General features: G+C 52.3%; 3 non-coding genes and 2 pseudogenes across 3 annotated transcripts; 2 read left to right on the forward strand and 3 right to left on the reverse strand.

The window, feature by feature from the left end:
• Positions 1-1604: 1604 nt before the first annotated feature.
• LOC118357099 lies at positions 1605-1901 on the reverse strand (annotated as a pseudogene).
• A 1093-nt stretch (positions 1902-2994) lies between these two features.
• On the forward strand, positions 2995-3084 carry TRNAY-GUA. The gene is given in 2 exon segments: positions 2995-3031; positions 3049-3084. It is a non-coding gene; the product is annotated as a tRNA-Tyr (tRNA).
• Positions 3085-5964: 2880 nt separating this feature from the next.
• LOC118357130 lies at positions 5965-6128 on the reverse strand. The gene has a single exon (XR_004820175.1). It is a non-coding gene; the product is annotated as a U1 spliceosomal RNA (small nuclear RNA).
• Positions 6129-9588: 3460 nt separating this feature from the next.
• LOC118357131 lies at positions 9589-9752 on the reverse strand. Its single transcript, XR_004820176.1, has one exon. It is a non-coding gene; the product is annotated as a U1 spliceosomal RNA (small nuclear RNA).
• Positions 9753-12416: 2664 nt separating this feature from the next.
• LOC118357094 lies at positions 12417-12808 on the forward strand (annotated as a pseudogene).
• Positions 12809-15961: the final 3153 nt, after the last annotated feature.

Raw genomic sequence — 15961 nt, forward strand, 5'->3', positions numbered from 1 at the left:
GAAGACTGTATTCAGTAACCGCTGACAGGAGGGGGAAAGAGCTGAGCTCCACTCTGATTTGTGCAGAGGGGATTTGGACGTTTTAAGGCAAGAATGAGAGGAAGGGGGCTCAGGACAGCCAGAGAAGGGAAAAATTACAAACGGTAGTTCAGGATAACTGCTATTAGGCAGCTGTGTTTGTTAGCTGGCAGCTGCTGAACTTAGGGTGCTATCCTCCCACAGAGACTGGGAGATAGGCCCCAGCCTTCCTGATCACATCTCAAAGGAATGGCTCTCGGTCCTTGAGAAGGACCCTTTGGAGTCGTAAGAGATCCATTGTCACAACTGCAAGCCCTTTTTAATAAATGACCTAAGAGGGACGCCTGGGTGGCTTGCTTGGTTAAGCGTCTGCCTTTGGCTCAGATCATGATCCCAATGTCCTAGGACTGAGTCCCCCACCCAGCTCCTTGCTCGGTGGGGAGGCTCCTTCTCCCTCTGCCTGCTGCACCCCTGCTTGTGCGAGCTCTCTCTCTCTCTCTCTCTCTCTCTCAGATAAATAAATAAAATCTTCTTAAAAATAAAATGTAGTATATGCCCTAAGAAAGAGAGGTTGGGGGCCTGTGTCAGGTGTCTAACATTCTCAGGCTGGAGGTCACTCTTAGGGACAGAATCTTATGCTACTAGAAGCTATGCTAGAGTCTGGTCAAATCTCAGTGAAGGAAACAGTTTGGAGGGGTTGTTATGAGCTGAGCGTTCTGCACTTCTCAACCGAAGAGATCCTGTTTTGTGATCAAACAAGATAACTCTGCACCTCCCCCTGGCTGAACCCTGGCTCCTGGCCCCTCCTTATAGAGGCTCATCTCCTCTTGGATGGCATTGAGAGTTCGTCCAATCAACAAGCGCTTGTTGAGTATATAGATGCTGTGCCGGACACTTCGGGAATTGGTAACAGAAAGGCCTCTCGGCGCTCCCTATTTTGTAGAAGGGGCAGAGGGACTGGGAGAAAATCGACAATGGACACAACAGGTAACTAAATTAGTATGGTAGGTGTTAGGAGCTGAGAAAAGAAAGCATTGAGGAGGGAGAGCAGATCAGGAGTCGAGTTAGGGGCACAGGTTGCTGTGGTAAATCGGGTGGTCAGAAGAGGCCACGTTGAGAAGGTGCTATGTGAGCAAAGGCTGGGAGGAGGTGAGGGAGTTGGTCATGTCATGGGCTTTCTGGGGAAAAGCATCCATAGCAGAGAGATCAGCTAGAGCAATGGCCCAGGTAGGACTGTGTGTGAATAGCAAGGAGGCCCTGTGTCCAGAGCAACACGGGAGGTTCGTACAAAATTAAGTTAGAGAGGTGCCTAGGTGGGGGTAAGATCATGAGGGTCTTGTGGATCATTGTAGGACTATTTTTTTTTTTTGAGGGAGGGGGGTGGAGGGAGGGGGAGAGAGAGAGAGAGACAGCGCGAGCGCGAGCGAGCAGGGAGGGGAGGGGCAGGGGGAGAAGGAGAGAGAGAGAGAGAGAGAGAGAGAGAGAGAGAGAGAGAGAGAGAGAGAGAGACTCTTGGGCAGGTTCCATGCCCAGTGCAGAGCCCGTCCCAGGGTTCGATCTCACGACCCTGAGATCTTGACCTGAGCTGATATCAACAGTCGGCCACTCAACCCACTGAGCTACCCAGGCGCCCCTTCGTGAATCATATTTTAATTTCACTTTGGAATTCAGCTACCTGGATGTTCCAACACTGCTTTAACCACCTGCTGGTGTCTCACCTAAGAAGGCCCGGCTCCGTTCCGCCTGGAAATCCACCACGGGTCCTTGCTGCTGCTGAGATCAGCTTGGCTACAGCGGACAGACCCTCGTGACTCGGACTTCCACCTCTGGTAGTGCCCTGGGGTAGTCTGTCTCAGGTGTACAGCCGCCCTGGCCGGGTCCATCCGGCTGCTGGCCTTTCCTCAGAACAGACCAGCCGGGCAGCTCGAGCCACCGCGGCACTCTGCCATGATCATTGTTAAGACTTTAAATCTGAGCGAACCAAAGGGTCTGTTTCTTTGTTTTGTGTTTGTTTGTTTGTTTGCTTAAGTAAGCTCTACCGCCCGGCTTAGACTTAGAGCCCCACCTTAGTGTAGAGATTACTTAAAAATATAATCTAAAAAAAATAAACCAAACACAAAAAACAAAAACACAGTAAGCTCCACACCCAATGGGCGCGGGGGGCGGGGGGGGGGGGTCGAACTCACAACCCTGAGATCAAGAGCTACATGCTCTATGGACTGAGCCAGCCAGGCACCCCTGAACTGAACGGTTTTGAGCAGAGGAGTGGCTTGATCTGAATCCTCCTCCTCCCACTCCGCTTGGCACCCCCCCAAAAAAGTTATCAATAATAAATTAAATAAATAAAAATAAAAAAATCTGTCTGCAAGGGTGAAAGCAGGGAAATGAGGAGACTTGCATAATCCGGGCAAGATGATCTTGGCTTCGAAAGGCGGCATCATCTGCCACACCAAAAAGTGTCATTTTGGCCCAAGGATTATTTTGAACCCAAGGCACTTAATAAACCAGCAGGTAGTTTAGGCGGTTCGCAGCCGCCCACCTGGTGCGCGATCCAGTGGGTTTTCCCCTCCTCCGCCCCGCAAGGCCTCGGTCGCCCAACCCGCGCGTGGGGTTCGCCAACGCCCCTCCTCCCGTCTTACCCGCTCCCCGGCCGCGGACCGGGGTCGGCCCCACCTGTGGGAGGGGGCGCCGGGAGGGGACAGGAGGCCGCGGGTGAGAGCCCAGGCCCAGGCAGCGCGACCCATCGCGCCCGGGATGCCGGACCCCACCAACTCCACCCCCACCCCCCCGGCCCCGCGGCCGCCGAGCGCAGGGGACTCGAGGCCCCGCGCGGAACGGGCGCCGCGGCGGCGTGGGCTCGGCTCTTCTCTGACAGGGCCTCCGACCGCGCCAGGGCCTGCTGGATCTCCGGCACGCCCGCGCCGGGGCCTCCGTCATTTCAAGAAAAAGTAATGACCCGGGTCCGCCAGCGCGCACCCTTCGATAGCTCAGCTGGTAGAGCGGAGGACTGTAGACCGCAGAGGCGTGGACATCCTTAGGTCGCTGGTTCGATTCCGGCTCGAAGGACGCGCCTGACGCTTTTGCGCCGCCGGGGAAGCCACCGCTCCCTAGCGCCCAGCCCCACCTCTGCCCGGCCCAGGCCCCCCTCGGCGGCCAGAGGCGGGAAAATCTTTACGCACCGCCTCCCTACTCGGCTGCGGGTGTGCGGCCGCCCGGGGAGCGCCCCGGCGCCTTCCTGCCGCGGGTGGCCCGCACCGGCCCTGCGGCGCTACCCGTCCGCGCCGCTCCTGCCTCGGCTCAGCGCCGCACCGCCGCACGCCCTGTGCGCTCGTTCCCCTCCACGCCCCCGCCGCCCCCCCCGCCCCCCCGGCGGCTCCCGCTCCAGAAGAGCAGGTGGGCCGAGAGCGTCTGCCCTCCGCAAGCCCGCGCGGCTGACAAGCGGACGGGTCATCCCACGGGGCACGGACCACCGTGGCATCCTTCCTGACGACTCTGCCTCTCGAGCTGGGTCTCAGTCTCCTGCCCTGCCTCCGGGGACGGTCACTGCTTCTGTCTCTCCCAGCTGCAGTCTGTCTGTCCGTCTCCTCCTTGTCTGGCTTTCATGTGGTCTATAAACATACAGACTTACGGAGACCCGAGAACCTCTTCCCCGACCAGCTTAACCTACTCGTGGGACAGAACTGTCCACCCTGAGGTTTTCCAAGCCATCGCCCATCCCATCGTGCGCCTGCATCGAGGCTGACGTTGGCAGAAACGAAATGCAGCAGGGGCCTCCGTGGGCCTCGCCAGTCGCGATGAGAACTTCGGAGGCGCGTTCAGGGTTCCGTCAGTGTGAGGACGGCGCGTGGCCCGAGGACACTTGAGTTTTCCCGCGCCCTTGCAGCCACGCGGGGGGCTGGTGTTCCTGCTGAGAGAGCAGTGACTGCTCACACACACTCGGTACAAGCCACCTACCTACTTCGCCGGGGGGGGGGGGTTGCGGTAAAAGCCCCCCCGCACGGATTTCCCGATTCTCCGGCTACATCTGATGGAGGGAGACAGAAAGAGACGGAAGTATTTCCATCCCGCCCGCTTTCCGGCCACCGACCGCTGGGGTCTCCACCTGTAGAAAGGGGTGGGGGTGGGGAGGGAGATTGGCAGCAACAGCGCAGGCTTAGAGCTCAGAGGGAGCCGGAGAGTCGGGGCAACGAGGGCTGAAGGCAGGGCGCAGAAGAGGGGGGGTAGGGGTGGGGTGGGGCGTGGGCAGGTGCCCTCGTGGACCGGCACACAAATTCACCTCCTTGGCCTGCCTGTGGGCTCTGACCAGCTGGCTGACTTAGCGCTGGGCCCTTCAGGCTAAATTGGCAGGGCCTGAAGAGCAAGATCCTGAGGCCCAGCCAGAGAGCACCGAGGAGAACATGGGCTTTGCACCTTGGGTCAGAGCCAGGTTGTTGGCGGCGGGCGGGGCGGGGGGGGCGGTGGTTTGCAGAGAATAGCGCCAGAGAATGGTCCTCCTCATTCTCCTCCTTCCGGTGGGAAGGAGACTCCAGAGGCTCGAAGTACAGGTGGAGTGCATCACAGAGGGGACCGGTAGCGGAACCCCAATGTGAGTGTGGCCCTCGGGAGCCTCAGGGACCCAGCCATTGCCATCCCTGACCTCGGAGCCCACGGGCTCCTTTTCGGTGTTGCTTCTGCCTCTCAAACTGGAGACTGTTCACTCCTCTCCTCCCCCCCCCCCCCCCGCCCCCGGCTTCCTCGCTTCCTCTCCTCCCCCCCCCGCCCCCGCCTTCCTCTCCTCCCGTCCTCCCCGTCCCTCCCAGTCCCCCGCCGCCCCCCCGTCCCCGGCTTCCTCTCCTGGCAAGCTCCTCTTAAGAGGTTCTCTCCCCAACCCAGTCTCAGTCCCACTGTCCCACTGTCCCACTGCTAACTGAGATGGACTGAGCCAGATTCTGCACGGGCTCAGGAGGCCCTGCCAGGGAAGCCCAACAGGTGACGACCTTCAGGAAGATTCGACTGCTTTGAAGGCACGGAGAAACCTCAGCCTCTAAGGTCACCATCTGCAGAGACCAGCAGACAGGAACCAAGGATAAAACCTTAAGACCTTCATTGGATGTAGCTCCTGGCGAGATGTGGAGGTGTGGCATCCCGGGGGGACCTAGCTTTGGTGCCTTGGGGACACAGCACGGTGAGGGGCGGGAGGGGGCAGTGGCTTCTTGTGACCAGCAGATGCAAGTGTGGGCCCCAGCATGGCCGACCCTTCCTGGCTGGGGTGTCATGGAAGGCGGCAGGAGGCTCCCAAGGTACTGCCCCCCACCCATCGTGGAAGGTGCAGAGGTGCCTGCTACCCAGTCAGGCAGTGGTGACACAATCAAAGGAAGGCTCTGCCCCTGCGGCTTGTTCGGCCTCTGGGATTCTCAGTGGGTGGGTAGTCGGTCTCAGGTGACACGCTAGATGGGATCTGCAGGGCTTGTTTACAGCACCCGGAGCCAGGGCAAGAAACTCAAACGGCGGCACCGGTGTTCTCTCTTCTCTTGACCGCAGAAAGCCCAAGGAGCTTCCGCCTGTTTCGGGAATCTAGGTCCGTGGGCAGAAAGCGGTCGACTGAGAACCGAGAGGCAGCCGCCAGCACGGCTCACCACGGCGGGGTGTCCATCGCCTGGTCACGTCCGGGAACACATAGCTCTCCCGAAACGCGCAGCAACGTGGGCACGGCCAACTATCAAACCGGACCCGCAAAGAGCTTCTTTGCTATACCCACAATAAGATGAGTGGTCCCAGCCCTGACCCTCGCCGTAGGGGCGCACCAACCACCAAGGAAAGAAAAAAAAGAAGCCAGAAGGCTAGGGGCGAGGCCCCGGGCTCTGGGGGCGGCGGGGGCCACCGGGCGGCCATCCGCACCGTAAACCCCAGGGGGCGTAAAGTTCACTACCACGCGGCGAAACCTGACCTTCAACCAACCCGAAAAACCAGGGGAAAGCGCGAACGCAGTCCCCCACTACCACAAATTATGCAGTCGAGTTTCCCACATTTGGGGAAATCGCAGGGGTCAGCACATCCGGAGTGCAATGGATAAGCCTCGCCCTGGGAAAACCACCTTCGTGATCATGGTATCTCCCCTGCCAGGTAAGTATGCTTTCCTCGCCCCGCCTCGACACTCACCCTCGCGCTCGCCCCGCTCCTTACACACGGTCACTTCCCTCCCGCCGCCCCCGCGCCCCGCACCACCCCCGCTGCCCCCTCGCCCGCCCGCACAGCCCCCGCGGGCGCCTTCGCCTGTCCCCACGCGGGACCCGCGTGCCCGGGCGCGGCGGGCCCGGCAGCCTCTGCGCGCCTGCTCCTCTGCATACGCCACGCCCGCGCCGTGACGTCCCCCGAGCCCCGTCTCCGGCTCTGGGACACCCGCCGTCCCAGTCCTCGCGGAGACCGCGGATGCCCTGGGGGCAGGGAGGCGGGGTGCGGGGCGGGCGGCGCGGGTGTCAGGACCAGGATGGGAGATCCGAGAAGCCTGGTCTCCCAGCTCTGGGCAGTCGAGTGTCCAACTGGAGGGTGACCCCACCTTCCCTTAAGCGAAAAGGAAGTTTCAGTCTATGTTGTTTTAGCTAGCTCATCCACACTGGAGAGATTATTATGAGGACATTTCCCCCTCCTGAAAATGTGTCCTATACGATTAATGAGGTTGAAGCTAGCAGAAAATTTAAAGCTTGTTTTTCAGAGAACGGTTTCTCCCTCATCAGCTCTTGTGTCTTTTCTGACCCCACTAACAAATCTACTAGCTGTCTCTGCAGAAGCCTGGATTCAAGGTCAACTAATATGGTTCTCCAGCCTCTGACCTATATTGCTAACCCAAGGTAACCAACCCAAGACCCCATCCAGTTTATACCAGCTCTTGGAGCATGCCCATGGCCCCTTCTCCATGTCCTAAGATAACCTCCCGATGTGGGGGGCTGAATTTTGCTTTTTTTCTGATGTTAAGTCTCCACCCAAAGTGAACATGGGGAGTATGTTACATATACACTTCCTAAAGGCGCATGCTCCATCTTTCCTCTTGCATAGTCGTAAGTTTCTCTGCTCTTTTCATCAATATGTATGTGATGCGGCCCCTATGATTATAAAAAAAAAAACTTGTTCTCTCCCCCTTCAGGGAAGCGGATTTGTGGCTTGCTCTCCAATCTCCTCCTTTGGCTGCCTCTCAAATAAGCCCCTTTCCTTACAGCATACCCGATGTCTCTCAGTGATTGGCTTTGTATGCATCAGGCAGATGGACTTGGGTTCAGTTACACCCCCCCCCCCCCTTAAGCGCTTAAGTATAGCATTTCCCTCAACCAACTTAACGAGGATCATTTTTTCACGGTATCTTCCTGGGTAAGCCTGTCATAAACTCCTTCAACATATGAACTTCTTCAACAAACACAAGTGAGCCTAGTAAAACCTAAAGGAGGGGCGCCTGGGTCAGTGGGTTAAGCGGCTGACTCTTGATTTTGGCTCAGGTCATGATCTCAGGGTGGTGGGATCTAGCCCCAAGTTTGGCTTGCCCTGGGCGTGGAGCCTGCTTTAGATTCTCTCTCTCTCCCTCTCCCTCTGCCCATCGCTGCCTCTTTAAAAAACAACAACAACGAGAACAACAACGACAGACCAAAACACCCTAAAGGGAAAAAACAAAGAAAGAAAGGAAAGTCTAACCTTGAAGACAGAAAACCAGGACAAAGTGCAAACTTCATCCACTGAGCAAATCATGCAGTGGTCAAGTACATAATGCTGCTAAAAGGGAAAGTATTTTAAAACACTTGAAAAATTGTAAGTATAAACGATTATGTTTTCTAGTCTATTCACAATTGCCAAAACATTCCATTTAATCTGTTCAACTTTCTCTCTCTCTCTCCCCTTTTTTTTTTTTAGTAGGCTCCATGCCCAGTGTGGAGCCTAACACCGGGCTTTAACTCATGACCCTCACTCAGATCAAGACCTGAGCTGAGATCAGGAGTCAGAAGTTTAACTGACTGAGCCACCCAGGTGAGAATGGTGCCTTTAGATGGTGAGGCGGACACAATTTTTTAGACTGTAAACTGGTAACTTTCATGTCTCTGCTATCCTGTCCATGGAGAGGTCGGTCTATTTCTTCCCCTGGAAACTGGAATGTAGTGACTTGCTTGACCAATCGAATGTGGCAAAAGTGTTGTTCAGGGAATTCTGAGACTAGGTCAGGAGAAATTTTACCGCTTCCGTCTGGGTCTCTGGGAACCCTGTCCGGGAGACTTGAGATACCGTGTAAGAAGGCTGATTACTTCGAGGCTGCCACGTTGTGAGGAAGTCCAAGGCTTTGTGGAGAAAGATGCGTAGAAAGAGAGAGGCACAGCTAGTCCCTAGCTGTTTCAATCTCAAACTGAGGCCCCAAACACAGGGAGCAGAGTAATGCCTGCCAAATTTGCATATCTGTGCTCAAAATAGATGACTGTTATTGTTTCAAAGCTCTCAGGTTTTGGGGTGGTGTTTTTGTGCAGTGCTAGAGAATGGAACAGGCAGACAAGCAAGCAAACAAGTAATATGAAGTAGAAGGAAAAAAAAGTGGTTAAGGGATAGAGAAGATGGGATGGAGAGAAGGGACTAGAGTTGAGGGCTTAAAGTTTTTGACAAGGGAGTCAAGGAAAGCCTCTCTGCTACATACTCCTACTTTTCTTTGCTTGCTCATCATGTGCACGCAAAACTCCCCAACAGCCACTCCAAATGGCAGTCTCACTTGGCAATTCCCTGAGTTTATTTGTCCTGTTGTAGGTCCTAGGACCATAGCCAACTCCTTAGAACCCCTAACTCTTGATTTAAAGTTTATGGGAATCAGTAAATAATGACCCGACTTTTGAGGAGCAGAATGAACATACTGTAAAGGCCTATCCCTGAGGAGGGCCATGAGCCCCAGGAAAGAGAAAATGGGTTCCCCAACAGGTATCTCCTTGAACATCACTGTGACTCGGGGAGAGTATTCCACTTCTCAAAAAAGTTGGGTGGGACAACAATCGAAAACCAGAGGATCCAGGGCATGTGGGTGGTACGTTACGCCGTACGAGTTCAAAGCAGAGAAATGTCCCATACAGAAAAAGAATCTGAAGAGGCGTTGTACAAAAGGTACAGAGCGAGCTCCCATTATTGCAGCACCTCAGGGCGGAAAGGTACCTTAAAAAGCGGGACTCGCAGTGGGTGGGCGAGCGGTCTCGGAGATCCGAAGGGCATAGTGCGATATCGGAAGCCAGAACAAGGAGTTCAAGGCGGCACTGGTGGTGTTTTCTCTCTTTCTCGCAGCAGGAGGCCCGGGAGATCCCCGCCACTTTCGGAAGCCCAGATCAGCGGGCAAAGAACGGTCAGCAGAGTTAGCCGACAGGATGTAGTCCGGCGCCGCTGTCCGCAGAGAAAAAGATCGAAAAAAGAGCTTCCAAAGCACCGTAAGAGCGAGTGCCCAGGAAAACGCAGCTGTTCAAAACAAGCTCAGCACAGCCTCGGCGGTCTAAGGCTGGGAGAACGCTGGTCTAGCGCCCCCTCGCTGAGGCCGTTGGCGCTCGTGGGATGCAGCCAAAACTCTGCTCTTCCGTAAACCGCGATGATCAGGGGAAAGCGCGAACGCAGTCCCCCACTACCACAAATTATGCAGTCGAGTTTCCCACATTTGGGGAAATCGCAGGGGTCAGCACATCCGGAGTGCAATGGATAAGCCTCGCCCTGGGAAAACCACCTTCGTGATCATGGTATCTCCCCTGCCAGGTAAGTATGCTTTCCTCGCCCCGCCTCGACACTCACCCTCGCGCTCGCCCCGCTCCTTACACACGGTCACTTCCCTCCCGCCGCCCCCGCGCCCCCCCGCGCCCCGCCGCCCCCTCGCCCGCCCGCACAACCCCCGCGGGCGCCTTCGCCTGTCCCCACGCGGGACCCGCGTGCCCGGGCGCGGCGGGCCCGGCAGCCTCTGCGCGCCTGCTCCTCTGCATACGCCACGCCCTCGTCGTGACGTCCGGATGCTGGTGTTTCGCCCCCCTGGTGGTTGAAAATAGACGACTTATGAGAGATCTACTCTGATTTTTCTAGCTAAAATGAACTTTATAGTTTTGTTCTTTGTTGGTTTTGTTTTTTTAAAGTAATCTCTACACCCAGCGTGGGTCTTGAACTCCACCCGCAGGCGCATTCTGTACTCGCTGATCCAGGCAGGCGACCCATATTTGTAGTTTAAATTTAGACTGAGGCGTTTGATTTTCTCACCATCTTTTTCTAACCTTTTCCCCACTGAGAAATCACCGTATTTGGGCTAGTCAGCCCCCCGTGAGTTTCTACCTTTACCTTTTCTTTGGCTGACCCGTGGCCTCAAGCAGGTTAGGGCAGATTTGCTTGACTTGTAGGTTTCCCTACGTATGACATGTTAACTATGTTAAGTGAAAAAGATAAAGTTCAAAAATATATGTAGTATGCTACCGTTTGTCTAGGAAAAATGTGAAAACAAGAAAATTATACAGTCTTGCAAAAAAGAAACACAAAACTAATAAACCAGAACTGATGGGGGGGGCGGGTGTGAATGGAAGGAGAGACATGCTTTACTGGGTGTACCTTCTTTGTAATTCTGACTTTTGCAACTCTTACTGTTTTACATATATTTTTAAATTGCAGGGGGGAAAATTCCTAAAATTGAATATGAGCATAACTGAACCTCTCTGAGATGAATAGTGTGACCACACTGAAATAGAAAAAAATAACCAACTGAAGTGACTTTTGGACACAGTACATTGACTATACACATCTTCAAGTCTAAAGACAGGAAGTGAAAACAAATACTGAAGTGTCCCATAGTAGGTTTGTATTTCATAGCTACCTGGTTGTAACAATTCTGTACTAATGTTGCATGTATTGTAGTATTGAGCTAATGAGGGTGTTGGGGAGTCAAGGTTCTCACTGCTGGAGAAAAGAGATGCAAATATTGAATGGTGAAGGGCAAGAAGAAACTATGTCTGTTTAACTGAAAGTTGGAATGGAAGGTATCAGTATGGGCTCATTATTTTTAGTAGATACAGATACGTGTAGGAAACTTATTTTTTACCTCTACCCACTACAGAGGACTAGAAGCAAAGACAGTAGCATTAAGCGTACTTACTGCCATGATATCGCTTTCTAAATGCCATTCTCCACTAAAAAGAACCAGGCCTCTTTGGAGAAATAGATAATTTTCAGGGGTCAAGAAAAGTACAAAATGGCCCCGGAACATCTTGTGCCAGAAGATAAGGAAATGCTCCAAAAATTTTATGGACGTGTCGAAAGGACACAGTAGCCACTCTGCCCCGGATCTTAGCCAAAAAGCCGAGAGGTGATCCACAGTAGCCACCCTAAAGGGGCTTGCATAGGCCCAAGCTGGGAACATTTGAACATCAAGATAAATTTAAAAACAGTTATGGGTCACAAACAACAGAATAAAATAACAACCATGGGGGTGCCTAGGTGGCTCAGTTGGTTGGGCATCTGCTTTCGGCTCAGGTCATGGTCCCAGGGTCCTGGGATCGAACCCTGCTCGGTGGGGAGCCTGCTTCTCCCTCTCCCTCTGCCGGCCACTCCCCCCTGCTTGTACTCTCTTTCTCTCTCTCTGTCAAGTAAATAAATAAAATCTTAAAAACAAAAACAAAAACAACAACCATGAGTTCATATTGATAGTACATAGGGAAGGAGGGAAAGTTCTTTCTTTCAATACAATGCCAACTAATAAATGAAGAATGAATGATGGAATTAGAAAATCAACATTTTCGGGGCACCTGGGTGGCTCAGTCGTTGGGCCTCTGCCTTCAGCTCAGGTCATGATCCCAGGGTCCTGGGATCGAGCCCCCCCCCCCCCCCCCCCCCATCGGGCTCCCTGCTCCGCGGGAAGCCTGCTTCTCCCTCTCCCACTCCCCCTGCTTGTGTTCCCTCTCTGGCTGTGTTTCTCTCTGTCAAATAAATAAAATCTTAAAAAAAAAAAAAAAAGAAAGAAAGAAAATCAACATTTGTCAACTATGATGCAAGAGTCATCAATGGATGCTAAAAAATATCGTGTTAGGGGTGCCTGGGTAGCTCAGTCTGTTAGGCGTCCAACTCTTAGTTTCGGCTCAGGTCATGATCTCATGGGTGTTGATATCAAGCCCCCCCCATCCCATGGGCATCCACACTCAGCGGGGAGGCTGCTTGAAGGTTCTCTTCCTCTGCCCCCCTCCCCTTGCTTGCTGTGGCCCAGCGGACTCCCCGCTGAGCGCAGAGCCGGATTGGGGGCTCGATCCCAGGACCCTGAGGCCATGACCTGAGCCAAAACCAGGAGTTGCGGTGTTCGCAGCCGCCGCTGCAACGCCGTAGCTCGCCAACGCCAGCGCCGCCTCTAGCTCGCCGAGCTCCAGCCGAAAGAGAAGGAGGGTAACTAAGGAGGTTTCTGTACCATGGCTCGTACCAAGCCGACTGTCCGCAAAGGGACCGGTGGTAAGGCACTGAGGAAGCAACTGACTACAAAAGCCGCTCGCAAGAGTGCGCCCTCTACTGGAGGGGCCCTCTGCTCATCGTTACAGGCCTGGTACTGTGGCACTCCGTGAAATTAGACGTGCCACAGTCTTAGAAGTCCACTGAACTGATCCGCAAACTTCCTTTCCAGCGTCTGGTGCGAGAAATTGTTCAGGAATTCAAAACAGATCTGCGCTTCCAGAGTACAGCTATTGGTGCTTTGCAGGTCGGCCTCTTTGAAGACACCCACCTGTGTGCTATCCACGCCAAACGTGCCACAATTATGCCAAAAGACATCCAGCTAGCGCGCCGCATACGTGGAGAACGTGCTTAAGAATCCAGGATGATGGAAAACATTTCATTCTTTAGAAAAAATTTTTTTTCTCTTCTTCCCGTTATTGGTGGTTCTGAACGTTAGATATTTTTTCCCCCCATGGGATCAAAAGTACCTAAGTATATGATTGCAAGTGGAAAAATAAGGGACAGAAATCAGGTATTGGTAGTTTTTCCATTTTCATTTGTGTGTGAAGTTTTATTTTTTATTTTTTTAAGATTTATTTATTTATTTATTTGAGAGAGAGAATGAGATAGAGAGAGCATGAGAGGGGGGAGGGTCCGAGGGAGAAGCGGACTCCCTGCTGAGCAGGGAGCCTGATGCGGCACTCGATCCCGGGACTCCAGGATCATGACCTGAGCCGAAGGCAGTCGCTTAACCAACTGAGCCACCCAGGCACCCTGATAGGTCTCTCTCTTAACCGAAGTGCGTTTTCGGAGCTTGACTTGTCACGCTTGCACCATTTTCTTTTACTTCTGACTTATGTGTTTGTTGTGTCTTTTTTTTTTCTGAGCGTCAGTGCGGGTGTTGGGTTTCAGAATCCTGGAACTTCGTACTTTTCCCCAGAGAAAATTATGATACTGAGATCACATCACCTTTTTGACAACTGTGGGGTAGACAGTAGGCACGCTCAGTTTGCTCCGTATTTGGGTGGAGTATTGTAAAAATCAGATAGTCTTTACTTGGGTGGGTGGTTTATGAGCTCTTGAGCTTCTGCCGTTCTCCTTACTTTTTTTCTAAACCAACCAGCCTTGTCTTTATGTGCAATGTTCTTCTTCACAGAGATCAGCTTGAGTTTAACTTCTGTCGCTTCGTTACAGTGCATTAATATTGTATATACGCTTTTCCAAGCTAGGTGCCTTTTGCCCAGTCTACAAACCTCGCTGACCTTTTTTTCTTTTCCTTCCAAAATTTTAATTCCATTAACATATAATGCGTAATTGGTTTCAGAAGTACAGGTCTGTGCTTCATCAGGTTTACATCATACCCAGTGCTCATGACATCGCATGCTCTCCTTAATGTCCAACTTTCAGTTAACCCCATCCGTCAATCTCCCCTCCAGCACCCTTGTTTCCTATGATTGTCTCGTATGGTTTGTCTCCCTCTCTGGTTTAGTCTTATTTTTTCCTCTTCTCCTATGACCCCGTTTTCTTTCTTAAATTCCGCACGTCAGTGAGATCATGTAATTGTCTTTCTCTGATTGACTTATTTCACTAAGCATAATACCCTCCAGTTCCATCTACGTCCTTGCAAATGGCAAGATTTCATGTTTTTGATGGCTGCATAATACTCCATGTATATATACACCACTTCATCCATTCATCTGTCGATGGACATCTGGCCCCTTTCCGTAGTTTGGCTATTGTGGACATTGCTGCTATAAACACTGGGGTGCAGGTGCCCCTTCAGATCACTACATTTGTGTCTTTGGGGTAAATACCTAGTAGCGCAATTGCTGTGACCCACTTTCTTCTGCAATTTCCTTTCTTGCCATCTTCCACCCTCACCACATAAACCCCACAACCTTCGTTCCCTTGGTTCCCACCCCACTGTTCACACCCTGGGTCATTCTCACTGCCCAGTCGCTTTCTTCCTCTCAGAGCATAAAGGGTCCCCTGTAGGAAACCCTATAGCCAGGGCTTCGTCTCTGCTACCGGGTGTCCTCCTGTTTCTCCTTTGTGCCCCCCAGGCATACGACAGCCAATGAATGTTAAGTGAGTGCTACAGCTCAAGAGCAGTGAAACCAGGGTTTTTTTTTTTTTTTTTTTTTTTTTTTTTAAATCAGGAACTAGCAGTGAACTATGGAATATTTCAATTGTTCTGGAGGTACAAAGTAGAATCTCTCCTGAAGTATGTCCTTGAGGGAGTAACATACATTACCTTAGTGTTTTATGAGAAGGCCCTTGCATAGTGTAGTCAACTCATTTATAGGTGTGTTTATTAAGCACCCTCCCACACATGCTCTAATATGTTAACTGCTGCTTCCAGTCTACCCCCGCCCACACACACACACTGTAAAAATGTCAACCAGGGACCAAGGGATGTACGAAGCACTCTCCTACCCCTTTTGCCCAAAAACACCTTTTTGGTACAGATTAGCTGATGGCTATGTGGAACATTGTATATAGCTTTCTGCCCTGTACTTGCTATTAAGGACTTTATTCATTTATTTGAGCGAGAGCAAGAGCACGAGCAGGGGGCGGGGAGAGGGAGAAGCAGGCTCCCCTGTTGAGCGGGGGGATCCAGGACCCTGGATCATGACCTGAGCTGAAGACAGATGCTCAACCAACGGAGCCACCCAGGTGCCCTGTGTACTCACTATTTCTTAGCATTTACACAGCATCTTCACATTTCCAAAGCACTGTACCAATGTTTATTAATCCTCACAACACCCCTGTGAGGTAGGTCAATATGTCCTTTGTAGTAGAGAAACTGAGGCAGACAGAGGTCAAGAGAACCTGCCTGAGGCCACAAGGGCAGCCAGCGAAGGGACTGCACCGGAATCCAGAAGCTAGGGCTCTCTGGCCCATGCTCACCCACTGGAGAGCATCGCACGGGCGTATTTTCACCAGGGGAGGAGACATGAAGGAGGACAAAACACAGAGATTTCTCAGGCAACAGAAAAATCAAGTTCAAATGGCATCAGGGAACAACATCAGTGAAAGAACATTAACCAGCACACCAGTAAGGCAAGAGAACATGCAAGGCCGGAATCATGGTGACTACCCTTAAGACCTAAACCAGGGTTTGGGAAAATTTAAACGAGGGGTGACCAACCCAAATGCTTGTGGTTTCCAACTGGAAAAGAAGTTAGACAGTGAAAAAAATCAAACCACACAACCTAATTTTAAATTAGAAATGACTTGATGTTAATTTACATGAAAAAGACCAGTAATATTTGGAATTGACTACTGACAATTAGTATCCTTTTTCGTCCAAATATTCCAATTTTTCCCCCACCGACAAATGCTGTTCCCTATATACTCTTTCTCTCTACACGCCAATTTATACACTAGTATAACGATCAAGTGGGCTCAATGGCACGTCTCACGGTTCATTGGCTGAGCTAGAGATGGAATTCAGGAAACCATAACAGACTGTTCTGTCTGCCCCTGTGTTGTAGAAATGGCTGTTTCTAACTTGCCTCTGCCC

Source organism: Zalophus californianus, chromosome 6 (assembly GCF_009762305.2).
Source record: "Zalophus californianus isolate mZalCal1 chromosome 6, mZalCal1.pri.v2, whole genome shotgun sequence".
Taxonomy (NCBI): domain Eukaryota; kingdom Metazoa; phylum Chordata; class Mammalia; order Carnivora; family Otariidae; genus Zalophus; species Zalophus californianus.